The 20,450-nt window shown below is 33.6% G+C and overlaps 1 protein-coding gene across 6 annotated transcripts in view; it reads right to left on the reverse strand.

Annotated features, from left to right (window-relative positions):
* LOC121733048 (putative polypeptide N-acetylgalactosaminyltransferase 9) overlaps positions 1-20,450 on the reverse strand; it is a 150,722-nt gene that overhangs the window by 94,721 nt on the left and 35,551 nt on the right. For all 6 annotated transcript variants that reach the window (XM_042123144.1, XM_042123143.1, XM_042123138.1 and 3 more), the window contains one exon: positions 406-468. The gene's annotated coding sequence lies outside the window, so the exon portion shown is untranslated. The remainder of the gene's footprint in view (positions 1-405; positions 469-20,450) is intronic.

The raw sequence follows: 20,450 nt of genomic DNA on the forward strand, positions 1-20,450 counted from the left end.
TTCATGGCTTCACATGTGGGCATGTCGAAACACAGTTTCCAGTAAACACCAGGCCCACCACACATTCCCGCCACTGTATCTCCTGTGTCGCAAGGATTAACAACGGTATCCAACCACGAAAACTCTTTGATATGATCTCAGGGAGCCCGAGGGACATATTAAAGCTGTCTTGGGACCCGCAACGAATTTAATCAGAAGAAGATAGGAGGAGTAGGAAGTATACAGGCCCACCACACATTCCCGCCACTGTATCTCCGGTCCTGTGTCGTCAGGATCGATTTCTGGTAAACACCAGCTTTATTGATTAGCAAAACTGTGTCCTTACATTAGTCACATTTCAGTTTATCTGCGGCAAAGGTATCATTAATAACAATACAAACAATTGGGTACGAACTATAAACATACCTTGTTTACGAAGAATCTGTTGAAAGTTTTCTTAGGAACTTATTACTTCAGCACGATTGATATCTGTAAACAAAGAAAAAAATACATTGCAGGGCCTCTATCACAAGCTCTTAAAACCAGCCAGAATACTGAATGGCTCGCATTTTGGTACCACGACCTTCCATTTCCATCCTATTTTCCAGCTAGTCAGTGGTCATGTGACACAAAACTCACTTCTCCATTGATAACTGAGTAGTAATTTCGTATCATGACAACACAACTGACATAAGCTGGCTGGTTTTTACGTCAAATACAGCAATTCAATAAACACCAACCAACGAGTAGCTTTTACTGAATAGTTTACATTTAAGTAATTTTATTTATTAATATTACATACTTTTTAGTCTTAAATTATATTGCTATTTAGTTGATTAGTTACTTAATAAGTTATATTTTAGTCTATAGGCTATAGCATATATTTTAGTGAAAATAATTCGTTATAAAAACTAAACATTCGAAGTGTCCGAATTTTTGGAAAACGATTAAATATTCTCAAGTTAATCACGAAGCGAGACATAAGTAAAGACGCCTTAGGCTGGTTTTATTGTTAAGCGTTTCGGCAGCGCCGTTGGAGCGCGCGCGTTCTAAGATGTAACGAACATACGGGCGAACGGCGCTGCTCAAGCGCGCGACTTAGAAACGCAACTACTACCCCCATACATCTTCGAACGCGCGGCGCTCCAACGGCGCTGCCGAAACGCTTAACTATAAAACCAGCCTTAGAGACCTTAGTAATCCATTTAGTGTTAGTGAGGTTTCAGAATAATAACATAAGTGAGGTGTAGTATAATAATAAAATATACCTATATGTCTAGTCAACAATAAGGTTTGCATTTGTGCGATGAGCTAAGACTGCATTGATTTAGTACACAAGAAACACATACAAGGTATAAGGAACACAAGTGTTGTGTATAATTACTGTAAAATAAGTATGAATTTTCACCAAAAACCTACAGGTACAATCTTATAGTTGCATCGTAGGTTTTTGTGTTATTTTACAAACTATTTCCTTGTAAACCTGAAGTATTTTGGTATATGCATGATAAATACTGTACCAAAGAGGTAAATTCAAATGCATATTACTTACTTTTAACAAGAATTTTGAGAACACCACCTTTTAAACTTTAGATGTATGTATAACATGCTCCGGATAAACATTGACACACCTAAACTACTAGTAAAGTTAAATACTTAATTGATAATATCATAGAATCCAAATTAGCTAAATTCTCATACAAGCACTTTTTCATTTATAACTTCTTCTCTTAACTACAATATGGTATTATATGATGGGAATAGTGTAAATCACTAAATTTTACTCAAAAATAAAAACCCACATTACAGTACTTTTCCAAAAAAGACTTACTTAATAAGAATTGCATAACAAACATATGGAACTTATTGTTCATAAAACATAATATTATCAAAGGAACATATATTACCTATTAGGTATTACCAAAAATACTTTTGTACCTCAATAATAATAATAAGTATTAGTTTTATATTAAATTAAAATTTAAAATACATGAGGACTTACGTACTTCTTAGGAACCTATCTTAGGAGCATTTCGTACAATCTTTTGATTGCAGTAGGTCTTTGTGTTATTTCACAAACTATTTCCTTGTAAACCATGCATGATAAACGCTGTAACAAAGAGGTAAATTCAAAGGCATTACTTTCTCAATAACAAGAATTTTGAGAACACAACCTTTGAAACTTTAGATTCATGTATATTCACTAATAAACATTGACACACACACACACACCTAAACTACTAGAAAAGTTAAATCATTGATAATATAAAATCCAAATTAGCTAAATTCTCATATGCACTTTTTCATTTATAACTTCTCTTGATTACAATATGATATAATATACAATGGGAATAGTCACTAAAACTCAAAAATATAATCCTACATTACTTATAGTACTTTTTCCAAAAAGACATAACAAAAATTGCATAACAAACATACTTATTGTTCATAAAACATAATATTTTCATTGGAACTTATATTATTATTACCAAAAATACTTTTGTACCTCAATAATATTAGTTTTATATTATTACATTAATATTTAAATTACATGAGGACTTTAGTAAGTCCTCATGTATTAAAAAATTTAAAAAAGACGTGGTCGTCTTAGGGACCTATCAGACAGAGTGGTCACGCGTTGAAGCATTTGCGTTGGAGCAGTCAGTGTGTGACTGAGGAGCAATTCTGACAAATTCAGAACTCCTCCTGTGTGAGTTTAAAGAGATACTCACACGGGAGGCATTCTACAACATAATACAACACAAAGAACACAAAACCCTTGACCGCTCTGTCTGAGATATCCCAGGCAGTTTCCTATAGTTGCAACTTGCAATGCAGTTTCTAATTGTTATTGGTTTGCAAATAAAAGTCAGAAATTATAATATTTTTCTTTTTTTTATGAAATAAGGGGGCAAACGAGCAAACTGGGCACCTGATGGAAAGCAACTTCCGTCGCCCATGGACACTCGCAGCATCAGAAGAGCTGCAAGTGCGTTGCCGGCCTTTTAAGAGGAAATAGGGTAATAGGGGAGGGTAGGGAAGGGAAGGGAATAGTTGAGGGTAGGGAAGGAAATAGGGTAGGGGTTAGGGGATTGGGCCTCCGGTAAACTCACTCACTCGGCGAAACACAGCGCAAGCGCTGTTTCACGCCGGTTTTCTGTGAGAACGTGGTATTTATCCGGTCGAGCCGGCCTATTCGTGCCGAAGCATGGCTCTCCCACGTACAACATACATATACACATATTGTTTTTATCTTTCATCAAAAGTTTGTATTTGAACTCCTTTAAGAATAATAAATTAATATTTACACAAGGGATATTTGATTCAACTTTTTTGATTTTAAGTGACAAGACCTTGTTTAAGATTTCCGCTGTATAAATATTTTTATAAGTATAATATAAAAGAGATTTAACACTTGCCTATCTGATACTAGGTTGTTAATAAGGTGTAAGACAAATATAGTAAGTACCTATTGATGAAAGCTGTGTATGAATATGTATCTAAGGTATATTTAAGTGAGAAAATAAGTGAAAAAACATTTAAAAACGAGTAGGTACCTATTTATTAAATTTCTTTTAATTTAAGCTTTTGAGTGAATATATATTATTATCATCCTAGGACTTCGTCATCATTACACTTGCAATTATTTATTAGCAATGTAGTACTTATAGTATCTCAGTGTTAGCAATCATCCTTTATCCTGAAAAATATTTGGTTCAGCGTACACAGTACTAATAATGTAAAATGTAAGGCACGAAAAGGGGATTATTAAACTTATAAATTGCCTGTTTATGTTACAATAATACCTATTTGAAAGCTCAAGAATGAGTTCAAGTTCAACAAACTATGTTCAACACATGACATCAACTCTATTGTAATGCATGTAATTGTAATCCACAAGTTTGATGCATTTCTAAGACTTTTAAGGTTCGTTATTTAGCGTAGGTATCAAATACCAATAAACTTATCAATTGATAAGTTTATTGGTATTTGATTAAAACAATCTCTTTAAACATAATAATATTAATATCTAATTATCTTTTTTTTGTCTCCTTCTTCTTCTTTTTTTAAATTGCCGACTCAGTGAGTTGCCAATGTCAGAGAATTCTTTCTCCTCTAGATCGCCATGCTTGTGATAATATAAACATGAAGGAGTGTTATTTTCTCAGTGTTTTGATAAAGGGCTTATAAAATACCAAAAAAATATAAATAAAACCATTTACACATTTATAATAATTACCTTTAAATACAATAAATCGGTCCAAAAGTAACTATTCCTACATTGACCACGTTATATATTACAAAATAGTATATTTCGTAATAAAAAAATCAATATTTTTTTTATCTATATTTTCATCTTGATTTACAATTTTTCCGTTAGTCATTATGGCTAAGCCATTTCAATTCCTAAAAAACATGAAATACTAAAATAAAATCACGTTTGTTGTATGAGAGCCCCCCTTAAATATTAATTTTATTTCGTTTTTATAGCGGTAACAGATATACACAGTCTGTGAAAATTTCAGAAGTCTAGCTATAGTGGTTCTTGAGATACAGCCTGGAGACAACAAAGTCTTAGTAATAGGGTCCCGTTTTTACCCTTTAAACCCTAAAAAGCGACTGGCATGAGGAAAAAAGTAGGTCAAGTAGCCTATTAAGTTATATGCATAATTTCAGGACGATCTCTATGCCATAAGAATGTAAGACTCGACTTTGAAATATCATCAATTTTATCAGCGATGATAATATTACTAAATAATGAATACAACACATCGAGATTTCAACATAAACAGCACAAGTATCAATTACATTTTAACGCATTACCGTGTTTGATAAGTCCGGATCATGAAGCACCATAATTACTAATAAATTAATAAAACGATTATACAGTGTTGTTAATTTTCAATTTTCCGCCGATAAATACATTTTCAGTAATGCTGTTACAATCATTATTGAAAATAATTGACGAATCGGACACATCCATCATTACCATCAACCAAAGCTTTAAACTTTAAACCTTTGTAGGAAATTATTTTGAAAGCCTAACATAGCTTGATCTATACATATAACCATAGTCATCGTAATCATTTTCATCATCATCACCATTTTTACCTTCATTATTATCATTATCATCTTTACGAGTATCATATTAGCTTATCATCACCAACATAGCCTTCTATTTATAATAACTTTAATATTATTATAACAAATTTTGATATATTATTTTTCATACTTGTTGACTTTTCATCTGACTGAGACTATTGAAGTTTTCAAGTTCATTCCTTTTTCAAAACAATGGAATACAATCAAAATTAACATTGAAATACAAATTCTTAAAATGATATTGTCCATTCTTATTTTCTTATGAACTCAAAACACATGTTCTTTTTCAGACATTGGGATAGATATCGAGGATCTAAGAGATTAAGGTTGTAACGGCCTTCTAGATCATGTCTCTGGGGGATAAGACGAAAAAAATATTACGTTTCCAACATATTATTAGTCGTTACAGACGCAATGCGTACACCAACTAAATATAATATTCTCTTTTGACAATAATACTGCGGCTCAGCTGTAATATTTTAAGATTGTTTTCTTTACCTTCAAAAGGATATACATCTTCTGCGAAACCTTATTACGATTTTAATAATTCAGTGTATCTAACGAAACTAAAAGGGTCAAAACTTCCTTCCCAGTTCCCAGAAAATCTGTACAAGTAAGGTTCTGATAACCACAATAACATTATTACTTTGGACCGTTGTAATATTCATAATCATAATATTATATTCATATATTTACTTCCATTATTCAATAAAGTATTAGCATACACTCAACGTCGAACAACGATAAGAAATTTCCGAAGTTACGAGTGACCTTGACGATAAAAGAAAACTGATATAAAAATTCTGACCTAGTCTGTATCCAAATAAAACCGCGATAAGAATCAAAGACGCCATTACAAGATTTATGGCTGCCGAAATTGAGTAATTAAATCACAACGAGCCTATTAACGGCCTTCAAGAGGGACTTAATACAGCTAGTTAGTCCGTCACGTCCTCAAAGATATCCGTACTATGGTAATGTAACGACCCGGCCGCTCGGGTCACGAAAACACGATACAAGTAATTCAGGTCAAGAGTCGTGTCGATAAAAAACGGCTGTACAGTCGGCGGCTATGTCTCTTCAGAGGCGTTAGAGCCTCTTTTAGCCACGAGGGTACAGAAGCGGACTATTACCGATCCGCACGAATTGTTTTGCGACAGCTATGCAACAGGTATCTGTAAATAAATGGTTCTTACATCGACGGCACAGAGATTCTACTAAATTAAGTCTGACCTTACTGTACACACCGTAAATCGTTTTAAACGGAAGCAAAGGTTAAGGATAAGGAACAAAGATGAGTGAAGTAGGCATTAACGTACCTACTAGTTCTATTATGATTTAACAACAAAATTTTACTGATCACAATAATTTACGTTGAAGTTAACGTCTAATCGTTGGATCAACTTTGAGATTTAACTTATTTCAGATGGTAAACATAGGAACCAAATTCCCTACACAAAACTATTTACGCGCAATATCCAAAAATGTCTTGCAATCGTGACCCTCCAGAAAATCTGCCCCAACAATATTTTGCGAATGGTACTTTAGCAAATTGTTCGACTGTACCCCACCTATGTTTTGCATTGTAATCCTATTACGTCGAGCCGTAAGTCGGCAAATACTTTGGGCTTTTCGACAAATGCCGGCTTAGCTCCGGACATCTGACCCGTAATGTTCTTAGCGACGTATGTATTTTAATATGTACTAACCCTATAAAGGATCCAAACACAATAAACGCTATTAATCCAAAAACGATACATTACCGGGGTCAGTTGTTGTTGTGATTTACGAGGGCTGCTATTTATGTATCCGGAATTAAAAAAAGAAACAAACATATATCATTTAATATGGTTTTATTGCATTTCAAAATATTCGCCGCGATGATCGACACACTTTTGCATACGCTGGAACCAATTTTCATAGCACTTTTTCCATTCTGATTGAGGTATCTCCAAAACGTGCATTTTGAACGCATCAACAGCCTCTTCGCGGCTCGAAAAACGTTGACCACGTAATTTGTTCTTCGCGTATGGAAATAAAAAGAAATCGTTAGGTGCCAAATCAGGGCTGTACGGCGGATGACCAGTCAATTCGATCTTTTGACCCTCCAAAAACTGAGTTGTTTCAGCTGAGGTGTGACAGCTAGCATTGTCGTGATGTAATATGATTCTGCGTTGTCGGTTGTCCTTTCTTATTTCTTCAAAGACTTCTGGTAAACAAATGGTCGTATACCATTCAGAATTAACCGTTTTACGATTCTCTAATGGCACTGTAGCCACATGTCCATTAATTCCAAAAAAACAGGCGACCATTTGCTTCAAAGTACTTTTTGCACGAGTAACTTTTGTTGGTTTCGGCTCATCTTGGAACACCCACACCGTTGACTGTTGTTTAGTTTCGGGGTCATATGCATAGATCCAAGATTCATCACCTGTGTAGATATTATAAACGGCTTTTGACGTACCACGGTTGTATTTTTTTATCATTTTTTTGCACCAATCGACACGAGCCCGTTTTTGATCGATTGTCAAGTTGTGCGGAATCCAACGCGAACATATTTTTTTTACAGCCAAATGTTCGTGTAATATCTTATGTATGCTCGTCATACTTATGCCTAAGGACGCCTCTATCTCGCGATATGTAACATGACGATCACGCATTATTAGTTCCCGCACAGCATCTATATTTTGTGGGACAACAGCTGTTTTTGGGCGACCTTCTTTATTTTCATCCGTGAGCATAGACCGCCCACGATTAAACTCACTGTACCAGTGATAAACAGTGGTTTTTGATGGTGCTTCATCTCCAAAAGTTGCGGTGAGTTGAATAAAGCACTGTTGTTGATTTAGCCCACGCCGAAAATCGTAGTAAATCATTGCACGAAAATGTTCACGCGTTAAATCCATGGCAAATGAAGACACGCAATTTTCAAAATGACGCCACAATGGAAAAATAATTGACAGTCACATGAAACAAAATGTATTCTTCAGCCAAAGAGTTCTATTTTCAAATGTTGTAATTACTTTTTAAATATTGTTCTTGTAAGTGGCCAGTTCCGGATACATAAATAGCAGCCCTCGTACATGAAATTCGTGTTCCACTAACATTTCGAATTTACTTTATTTAAGTTCACATCTAATACTAGTATCATACTAATACAAGAGAGGAGCAACAAATTACTCAAAGGAACGTTGAAAGGGAAAACAGAAAAGAGAAAAAATAATACTGTTTTAAGACACAGCAATCACACTTTACTAGTAGAACTTGAAAGAAATACTCTTGTGTGCTCACAATCAAAGTTGAGTAACGATGGGTTTAAACCATTTGATTGGTTAAATACAATCAGCGAATAAGTACAATATGGCTTCGTCATTCTTCATTGCTTTGATCCATCGTCTTTACGTGAATTACTAAGACTATGGAATAATAATAATAAATTTAATCATTGTCTCTTTTGCTAGTAGATAGATACTAAACAATGAAGTATACAGGCCACAGGGTGGGTGAGTGCGTGAGTGTATACGCGATCCTTTCGTCTCCCACACGTCATGCGCTTCGAAATAGCTTTTTGTTAATTATAATGTAACCTCATTGTTATTCATCGTTAAGAATAAATGTTGCCTCATGCAATAGTGTAACGTCATATACCTAACCAAAATATAGCATTACTGTATCTACTGGGTAAAAAAATATGAGCCAACATTACATTTATTATGAATGAGTCCTTTTTATGTCATCAAGCTCTCACGATTTTAAGTGATATCAAAAAAGGTGGATTATCCAAAACGAACCATCAAATTTTCTAGCATGTTGTTGTTGCTAATAGATTTAGCTGCGATCATCCTAAGCAATATAATCATAATTTCATTTTTTCATTTGATTTCTTTCATTGGAACACATTTCATCCATAAAAAACTGTGCTGTATTATTTTGTATTTTGTTAAATGTGATTCTGTTGGTGAATCAATAAATAAATAAATAATTTTACATGTCAAATTCTTAATTTCTATACCACGTCAGACATTCTAGTCCTTCAAGGACGTAACATGTTTGTGTAAATATTGTATTACAAAATTAGCTTTTATTATACGTTATCAAGTAAATTAACAAATTAGCTATTATTATGTGCCAATAATTTTTTGTCTATTAAATTAATTAGGCTTTGTAATGTGGAATGATTGACTACGTTGTTACGTATAATTAATCACATATCAATAACCAAACACTAATTACGTAGATTTATCTCGAGCTCCGTAGACTCTCGCCTGAGGCATTTACATAAGAGCCGAAGTGAACAAGCTACTTGGAGATAGCATCAGATAATGACTTGCCAATGGATGTTTGGTTTATCATTATCGATAGGCCGTGGGAGCCTTCAGCACGAATGAGCTAGGATGGAACATGGATGGAAAGGGATGAGTCATGAGACATTTGCCGAAAAACTGGCATAAAATTAGGAACGGTAAAAACAGTTTAAAAACAAATTCAATATTCTGGTATAAAGGGGGTTTCTGCGTGTAGATTCACCAAAAATGCGAAATTGTGAACGTCCGTCGTAACTTCTTTACGCTCAAATTGTTAATCCTGGAAAAGGACATAGTATAGTTTTTGTTGCGGTAAAATGTACGGTTACCGCGTGACAAACAAATTTCTGCACTAACAAAGTTGCGGACAATTTCAAATAAAATGCTTCACTACTGAGGAACTCATTTTAAATGCACGTAGCTGTATTCTTCCAAATTCAATATATTTTGGCGACATTTCAATTTTGGCCGCGTAGGCGTGTTTGAGAAAATCCTGAGAGACTGGCAAACGTAGGCATTCTGCGCAAGTTCAGACGCGTAGGGCTTCCCACATCACTTAAGCACATATTTTAAGAGTAACAACAGCAAATCAATAAAATTGAATTAGACTACCAAAATAATGATGAATATAATATGAACGAACAATGAATATACTTAAGTATAGAAACATTTTCTGACAGCAAACGTAGTATGCTCCTTAGAGACGTATATTTTACAGCACCACATAAATCGCAAAAAAGTAACAATAAAATAATGATTGCGATCAAATCAAGACATCTCTCATACCTACAAAATCAATAGATTCGAAAATCTATAAAAATCTTATATCTTTAAACGAGCAATTCTTGTATATATATATATATATATATATAATTGGAATCTCGGAATCGGGTCCAACAATTTTCATGAAATTAAGTATATAGGGGGGGGGGGGGGGCGCTAAATCTATCTAGCTAGGAATCATTTTTAGAAAATGTCATTTTATTCGTGTTTTATCGAATACTGAGCAAAGCTCGGTCAAATAGCTAGTAAACCTTTAAATAAAAAACTAAAAGCATCTGACATTTTCGTGTCGTCTAGTCAAAGGCTTGGTAAAGGTCATCGCGGAGAAAGTGTCTGTGAGTGCCATAGATACCAAGATTTATGTGTGCCTCTATCGTTAACGGTGCCCTATGTGCGGACAGGTTTGAGCGTACATCTTCGACCAACAATTTTCACAGCACACACACCGATAATAACAACTTAATTATTGTTACTTTGTAATAAGTAATAACTATTAATCATCAGTATCAACGGCTAGAAGCTAAATGTAAATAAAACGAACACAAACATTGAACATAGTCTACCAATTCCAAAATGTATAATTGAAAATCTAAACGAGTACGATCGAGAATTTGGAAATAATAATATATTTTGACGAGTAATTTTGCTAAAAGTATTTACGGTAAATAATATTCAACATAATATTCAATTAATTAAAGCCAGGGCTATATAGTATACGGATTCTAGACATTATTAGAAACCAATTTTGCATTGAACTCTGTAACCTTAGATGTTCTCGTCCCATAATTCAAAGGTCAATGCAATTTCATCAGAACCTGTATTCTGTTTAAAGTTGTACTCGCGGATGAACATAAATTTAGTCATCCTCGTCATCATCATCATCATCACAACTGTTTTATGTTTAGATGGTAATCCAAAGGACCTAATAAAGGACGTTTAAGCTATTGCCATTCATCAAATAATTATTTTGTTACTAGTATAAATTTTATTAAGTAGTAATAAAACAAATCAACAAAGCCCAATCTTCTTTTAATTTAAACCATAATTAGAACGTATACAGTGTGTAACAAAAATAAGTGATAATACTTTAGGGTATGTACGTGTTTCTTGTAGAGAGTTCACTGTGAAAGTAGCAGCTCTGAAAGACGACATTTTTTTTTCACTTTTGTATGGGCAAGGGCCCGAGCGTCACGGGAAACTCGTGACGCTCGGGCGTACAAAAGTGAAAAAATTTTTTGGTCTTGCAGCGCTGCTACTATCACAGTGAACTCTCTACAAGGAACACGTACACACCCTAAAGTATTATCACTTATTTTTGTTACAACCTGTATAAATAAAAATAATTCCTAATTTTGTTAGTCTCGCTCACACGAGCATGGCTGAACCGATTTTGCCGATTTTAGTCTCAAATCAATCGTGAAAGTCCAGGGAAGGTGAAGTGAATCGAAGTTCACAGGGTCATCTAGTGTGTTAAATACCGTCACTTAGCTATTTAAAACCGTTGAATTTGAAAGTATAGCCTATCTTGTGTCATGCGTTTTATTGAGGTCATGTGGGATCAAAACGAAATATTTATGTGTCGGTGTATTTGCATATGCAGGCACAAAACATGCGGGAAGCACACGTTGAGCTTATCATTTTGATTCCGTTATTTGTATTAATGTGCTCCCAAAATATTTATATCACGCAAAACAGTACTTGAATTATGCATGAGTACTTTTAGTAGTTGAACAAAACTGATAAATAAAAACCGTGGTTTACGAAAAGCAGATGCTTAAATAATGAAGAATAACCTTAATACAAGAAAGAGGAACCTGAACACAAACACTGACAGAGACAAGTTCTCTCTGTAAGTATCGTCACTTATTAGATAATTTATTATTATTAGATAGTAATAGAGGACGCCAGCTACTCCGTTGCGCAAAAATTCGTTTATCGTGCGGGAACCGTACATTTTCCGGGATAAAAAGTACCCTATGTCCTCGGGGCTCAAAGAATCTCCATACCAAATTTCAGTAAAATCAGTTCAGAGGTTTGTACGTGAGGAGGTAATAGACAGACGGACAGATAGACACACAGTCAGATTCATAATTTTAGTATAGATTTTATAGTTAAATAGGTACGTACTGTGAAAATGTTACTGGCAATGCTTTTCATTTTAATAATAAAGGCCCTTTGCATCTTTAAGAATCCAACAACGTCTGGCAATAACTTAAAGAGGGCAAAGAGCGAGCACTCAGAACTAACAATAAATAGAAAAAGCACAGAATACAATAGTAGAGCACTTGGGTTATTAGTATTCTCAGATCCAATTGGTACTCCGCGTTCAATTCAAGCACCAATTCCATTCATTTCGAAGAAAACAATTAAAGCAAAATATTATTTATAACAATCATTATGCTCAAGTATCAAATGCTTCAATTAATACTTTGTGTACAAAATTATTGTTTCCTGACTATACGTTAATAGGAATATTTACCTTTATTCAACTAATTAGATTATTTATATCTAAAATAGGTATATCCAAATGCCCAGTTTATGCATTCATATCGTTAGAAGTTAACTTTCCCAAGCCTTACAATTTTGAAATAAATAAAAGTGAAAACACGTGATCAATAAAGCGGTGAATTAGAAAATCTTTTCTCTACATGTAATATTATATCAGCTTGTGCCGAGCGTAAATGTAGACGCCAAGCTGTCTGAGAGTCAAAGAGAGAGAGGAATTCAGTTAAAGTCGAGATAAGAAATACTTGAAGATAGTGAGGAAGATATCTGGAACAAGTATTTACCAATGAAATTCCACGCCAAGTCAAATTTAATTAAATAAAGTTCTTCTTTGATTGTATTTCTAGAATGAAGTTTTGTAATAATTAGTCTTACATTAAGATGCTAATTGGTATTATCCGTGTATTTAAGGTGACAAAGGAATATAAAGACACGAAAAATAATAGATAAGACAAAAATACTATCCAGAGGTGTGAAAGGCGAAAACTAGACTAAGCTGCAAAAAATTTAATGCCCCTTGGTAAAGAACAATAAACAAATTTTTTTTAAATAAATAAAACAAAAACGTATGTTCGGAAGGGCCACAAATCGTCAGAATATTTTAAATAATAATAAAAAAATAAGATTAACACGTACATCTAAGTATAATGCATAGTATTTCCAAAACATACAGTAACTTTAATCAAAATAAAATTTTAGAATAGGCAAAAAATTGTAGTTGAAGAATGAACTTTGAATTTAGAAGATCTACAGAAATAATATGATGCTAGAATCTAGATTAATAGAATCGGACAGATGATAGACATAATATTTCCGAGCATAACACTCCTCAGGCACGGCGAGAATAATGACTTGCATTCTCGTGTCTCAGCCTTAGACAGGGTTAACCTCAATAAACATCCATCTCAATCCCCAGTGAACTCAACCAAATCAGACAAGACTTGCCAAGCACTAAATAGAGATATTTATGACTCAAATTTGTCGGTCCCTGTTATACACAATATTGTGCCTAACGAGTGGCCTCGTGAAATTCGTGAAACATTTTTAACAAATAACCTGACAAGTGTAGAAAATGCCGTAGACCGCTTTAATTTTCGTGACATAATCAGTGCGTGGAATATTTTTCCACTTAGCTAAGCGACATTTCCTAAACGTGCTGTAAAATATCGTACTAAAGAATATATTAATAGGCGTAGTATTTAAATCATAATTTTTCACGCCACATTAATTAACTTTATTAATGAGGGCCATAACCGATTTGGATTACTCTATTACAACTAAGCAATTTCCATTTCAGTCCTCGTAAATTTTAACGTTTCAGTGAGCAATAATTTTCAAAGGATTTAATTGATTTCAGCTCAAGTGCCTAATTTAAAGTTCTATTTTTGGACGTCCAAAATACTTGTTATCGTGTGACGTGAAATGGACAAAACGAAATGAATAATTTCGTTTAACAATGTTTTGAAAGGCAGTGTAATTATTGCTTACTAGCTGGCCCGGTGAACTTCGTGTCACTTTAAAACCTTCCCTGGACTTCTACGAATATTTTGAGACTAAAATTAGCCCAATCCGTTCAGCCGTTTTCGAGTTTTAGCGATACTAACACAATTGGACATCTATTTTTATATACATACTAGCTGTCCCGGTGAACTTCGTGTCACTTTAAAACCTTCCCTGGACTTCTACGAATATTTTAAGACTAAAATCAGCCCAATCCGTCCAACATTTGAAAATCCATTTTTATATATATAGATATATAATTGAAATCTCTAACGATTTTCATGAATTTTAGTATATAGGGGGTTTCGGAGGCGATAAATCGATCTAGCTAGGAATAATTTTTAGAAAATGTCATTTTATTCGTGTTTTATCGAATACCGAGCAAAGCTCGGTCAAATAGCCAGTTTTTTATAATAACGAATCTAGACGCCATCAAGTTTTAAATAATACTAGTTCTTTAGCTTTTCTGTATTATTAAAGTAATTTCATTTGTTGTTACGTAAAAGGTTAAAACATAAATTATACCTAGCAACAGATGTTATTTAAAAACATATTTTTACAAACGAAAAATCTGAAATTATAATGCAAATTCCAAGTAAAGTCGAACAATTTTAACAATGGGTACCCATTACAGTGTATTCTACCCGAAACGCTTTAGTATTCAGATAAGCAAGTTTATACAAACTATTTCATAGAGCAGCCAATTTGGCTTAAACTAACTAGTTCCTGTTTCATTGTAACGAAATCTGACGATAGTTTTATCTTGGCAAACGCGAGAAATACTTTAACGAGGAAGTATCAAGTATAAATTTTAAGTAAGCGATACTCAGAGATCATAAATGGGAAAATTTTAGAGGACAGATTTTAGTAAATACGCTACATCCGTACAAATAATAACAATATTTATTGATAATATATAATATGAAAACACAAGTGTTGCGTAACAACCATTTCAGCTGACAAAAGTTGGTCTATCGCACAATAAGCGAGCTCATCATAATTCAACCACAACGTTCGCCGTTCGCCATTCGATTACTCAATTGGAGATGATTGCGAATATCTATCGATGACAATAAATACGAAATGCGTGTAATATTCATCAGACCTACAAGGAAATCAGGAAGAATCCCGAATTGAAGGCGTTGTTTTGACGTAAGACTAAAATCGGCAATATTCCTAGGAGGATCGTTACCATTATTTATCCATTTAAAACATGCAGATAAACTTCTTTTATTTTATAAGTGTTACAGAATTTGGACTATATATTATATTTTCGGAATAACCCCTTTTTCGGAATATTATAGTCATTATACATTTGATATGAGCAAAGAGCCCAATGTGAATAAATCAATAGTAATTATATTACGATGGCAGCCAAGAATATTGATTCGTCCTTCAAAGCAGGTTAAAAAACGTTTTGTATTATTAGTTCCGTATGTACTCGATTCTTGTTCGTTCTACATTATTAATGGCATTTAAGTACAAATAATATATTTAAAAGAAATCAATACACGATACACATCAATTAAATCTTGTCGTTGATGTCTTAACTGTATGGAATTCAATCCTATTGATCCAATTTGTTCGTTGAAGTATTTATTATAAAAATCATTGTCATTTATTTTAATTTGAAAACTTTCGAGTTTATTATTTACTAACATGATTTCTGCTTTCAAATCCAAACCAGAACTATCTAGCAACTTTAATAGCTCCAGATTCACAGAACATCTATTTCATCACCTTTCACATGTTATGACGCTTGACACGAATAAATTAGCAAATGTCATTCATTTGCTATCTTCTTCTAACCCACGGTCTAAAATATTTACTTTCTATATTCTAAAGTGTATCTAAGTAGTTGCGCAATAGGACAATTTGGCCAAGCATTTGCAAAACAACGAGTTTGATGAGAGAACGCATGAGATCAAATAATTTATTAAAGTCTTTAATGCCGACATAATCTGCAATTAAGTTACCCATAACCATGGGCAACATGCATTGCAGATTAGATTCACGCAAAATAAAACTTCATGGGTTTATACATCATATTTCTAGGGTAAAAAGGTATATAATAATGTCCTTGTTTCAACCCTTCCTTAAAATCTGCCTGTGCCATAACTCTTCGATGCAAGCATAATATTCTTGCAAGCATATCCTTTTTCTTTATAATATTAATGATGTTAAGAATTTATATTTCCACAGTTCATGATTTAGTGCATAAAATAACAATTTTATTGAATAATAAATTTCGTCGGAAAATTATCAAACCTCAAGAATGGAACCAGAAGACATTAAAAGATAGTCATCAATTCGTTTTACGCATTGAACCTTATGTAAGTAATAACTTTTAAATGCCTATAAAACCATGTTTATCAGATTTTCTACGGCTTTTTACTATCCAAAAATGTGTTATCATCACGACCTTTTTACAACTTTTATTAACCTCGAAAGTGTGTTATCATCGAAATAAATATGTCAATGACCGTGGCTCGTTATCCAATAAAAGGATTTTATTGATGATCGACCTCCAGTAACGGTATCGTTACTTAACAGGTTTCCTAATACGGCACATGCGAGCATTCGTAGAAACGGTCACTATGGTAGCCCTATAATGGAGTTGTTCTAACAGTCTAACTGAACATCAAAAGGTTGTTTACAAGTCCCCGTTAACACTTCAAGTTATTGTACGTTATCATAAAGGCTTATACGATAAAATCATTTCTCTCGTCATGTTTTTTTTTAAATCAGGTATTTTCTATACATTTTTTCTTTTGAAGTATGTTTTGAGACATATTCTCATTTTAAGGATGCTGTACATTATTATTTTGTAACTTGAAAATATACATTTAATGGTCTATTATAAATCGTGTAGAATGTAAATCGTAAATAGACTGTCACATTTCTATGTTTAACCTTTGATTTTATCTCTTCTATTGTATCTGTGTCTTCCTTTATGGGTACATAAATAATACTATTCGATTAAAGTCAGATACAGCACGAAATACTATCGTAAATGTATTGTGGTCTCATAAAAAACTAACCTGGCATTCACGAGTTTGGAAGGTGAGAACGCTAATGACGGCGTGCCGCAGGGCACCACTATGGGACCGCACGCAGCTACACTTTGAAAGTAATCGATAGACGTAGTAGACAGAGTTCACATTACAATAACAAACTGCATAACGGTTACTCATGTGGAATTGTACAATATGATTATGCACACATGTTTTAAAACAGATAATGATTAATGAAATAGTAAATTGAAATCAGTTTTCACACGATTTGATTACAATAATTGGTTCATTTTAAAAAAAATTATAAATAATATTATACTTGCCAAAAAATTTATAGGGACTTATGCTATAATTATTATAATATGTTTGTATTGTCTTTGTAGAAATAGGATTTTAGAACACAAAAATGTTAAATAAAGCTCTTATCAGCAGTCAGCTTTATTCAACATTTTCATGAGAACGTAAAAGTACATTAAAAATACAAACCGAATGTGTAACAGTATTTTTGATCAAAAGTTGATAAAAACATTTTATTATTATTTCTACAACGATGCATCTGGAAACACATATAGGTTTTTCTTCAAATAAATAAACTTAAAAAATACTCCAACATGCAATAAAGAAAAAACTCATAAAATACGCAGAGTATAAAACCTATAGCTATAAAAGATGGAATCATAAATAAAATATCTGGCTACTCGCGTTGATTGGATAAATCCTGAGCCGAGTACAGAAACTTGTCGACGGGCAGTTGCTCCGGTCAATGCTCTGACCTTGTCGAGCCTGAGTCCAATGCCTACGCTTAATTACATAACAATGATTAGTATTGGTCATTGGTGTAATGTCATTGCCACTTGCAAATCTACTTGTCAATAGACAGCCAACATAAACACGCCGGATAACGACAATAATTTTAGCACGAGCAGAAATCAATGTCAAAGTAACAGAAACTAGTTTGACGACATACTTCATGCGCTGCCTTAACCGGCGGTAATAACAATAAGCGCAATAAAGCCTCTTTCAATAATAAAGACGCAAGCTGCAGAAGCTTAAGACAATACAATAGTGGCTTTTATAATTTTTGAGATAAAGATGCTCGCACGGCTTTATATTTTATCTAGAACGGAAAAGCTAAGGTCATCAAGAAACCATAAGGAACTCAATAGGACATTAACGGAGTCATCCAAAGAAAATAGCGTGGCTTACTTTCGATTATAACTTATACATATTCAATGCAGACGATACTGTATGAATGGTCAAGCGCTCTAACGGTGCCGCAGTTGCGGTCGAAGCTAGTAATATTCTACATGCGGCCATAACGGTTTATACGATTTTGTTAAAATTCTCACACAGTAAACGCAACGCTTCCACGAACGCCGAGGCATTGTTTCACATGCGCAGAGCTTAGTATCCATTATTATATTAATGGTCCTCATATTATATTTTAATGCACACATTAAATCAACGATAAATGAAACAAAGTAATTCCTTTCAACGTGTAATTGTTTCTGTGAAATTAAACTTCAAGTCTATGGCATTCGACAGTAATAACTTAAGAGCCCATATGACCCTAACTTGACTACATACTTTAACCTAGATCTCAAAATCTGTAAGGTCTAGAAAACTGATTTTTTGACACAAGTAACTTCAGTTCATAAAGATTAAATGCTCAAGACGAAAACACGATTACTCAAAAAATGCTTCGAAGTTTGCTGTCTTTTCTTTAATATTTTTTAAAATCTAAAAAGGTATTGATAAAACCTAAATTTGCTCAAAACACTTTTTTCATTATCATTATAGTTCGTCTTTTATTCAAGTAAAACTAACTCGGCGATGATTCCGCGCCGACCTTTTTCACCTGGCATACGAAAGACGGGCGTGAGTGTGAAGAGAGAAGGACGATGTTTGATTTTTAGAGTCAGATGAGCTCTTAACTCTGTTATTTTAATATGTATCTTATGAAGTTACTAATTTCGTTACTAATGACTATCATTAAATTACCATTATAAATTATGATGTTAAGTTTGCATTCAACGCGGAATATATTATGCTTCCGATATTCTGATTTCTAGCACAAAAACCTTGTGTACTTTAATATAATATAGATATTGTGTATTGCACAAATGCCCGTATTGTGAATTGTGAATTGTGATTGATTGGTTTTATCAGAAAAAATATTAACTTTCTACGCGTCAACGATAACAATAAGCATTATTATGCATCAGCGGTTTCTAACTTTAACACTTTATGACAACATTGATTTCTTATGCATACGTAAGAAAGCAAACATAAAAGAGAATAATTTTTACTTTTTATTGATATTAATAGCATTAATGGATAAAAATTATGTAACTTAAATATAGTAAAGATTAAAAATTTAAATTATCATCATCATCACATGGATGACTTTAATCATGATAATGGCAATACACGTAAGACGCCATCCGATGAATACAAGTGAATCATTATTTCCAAATAGCGTTGGATATCGTACGAGAACAATGGATGCCAAATGCGATAATGTGGGATTAGTCAAAACAATTAATACGGTATCCAAATCCGAGACAACAATGACCTATAAGAAGCTGAGCGTTAAATTCTGAAAGGAATTGACATCAGCAATTGTTTATAAGATACGAAATCTAATATTCTTAGGGCATAACTCGTAAACGAAGACAGAATAAACTGCAGACTTAAAACAAAATTAAATGAAGGATACTGACCTAATGTAATTAAAAACTTCTTCCATAAAATAAATGTTTTGAACAGAAAAGTTAAAATTAAGCTCGTTATTTTTTATACCCGCGATATTCATTCAGTCTTCGAATTTTTGCTGCATAGAAGGATTACTTACTTCCGAAGTCAGAGTAAGTTTGGAAGTATTTTCGCGAAAGTCAGAAACAATTTTCACTGTTCCATACTATAATTTCACAACTTGATACACTTGAAATTTGAAGCAAATCAGAATTCCCTAACATCAAAACGACGATCATGATGATGAGCTTAACTTTCAGTAACGAGCCTATTCCTTTCAATTTCACATAAACTTGGAGCGGGGAACAGAAAACTGAGGAATCATCTTTTATTTCAACTCTCCAACCTTCGTAACTTTGAATGTCTATAATTTGAGTTTACGGAGATCCCTTTTCGGGGCAGAACGGCCCCTAATGTTCGTGGATGTCTTCGAGACGGCATAAACGGGACCCATAATGGGTGCGGGGGTCAGTATTTCAAGGGACCGAGCGGTGGTCGGATCGTAAGG

The sequence above is a fragment of the Aricia agestis genome, chromosome 13 (assembly GCF_905147365.1).
Source record: "Aricia agestis chromosome 13, ilAriAges1.1, whole genome shotgun sequence".
Lineage (NCBI taxonomy): Eukaryota > Metazoa > Arthropoda > Insecta > Lepidoptera > Lycaenidae > Aricia > Aricia agestis.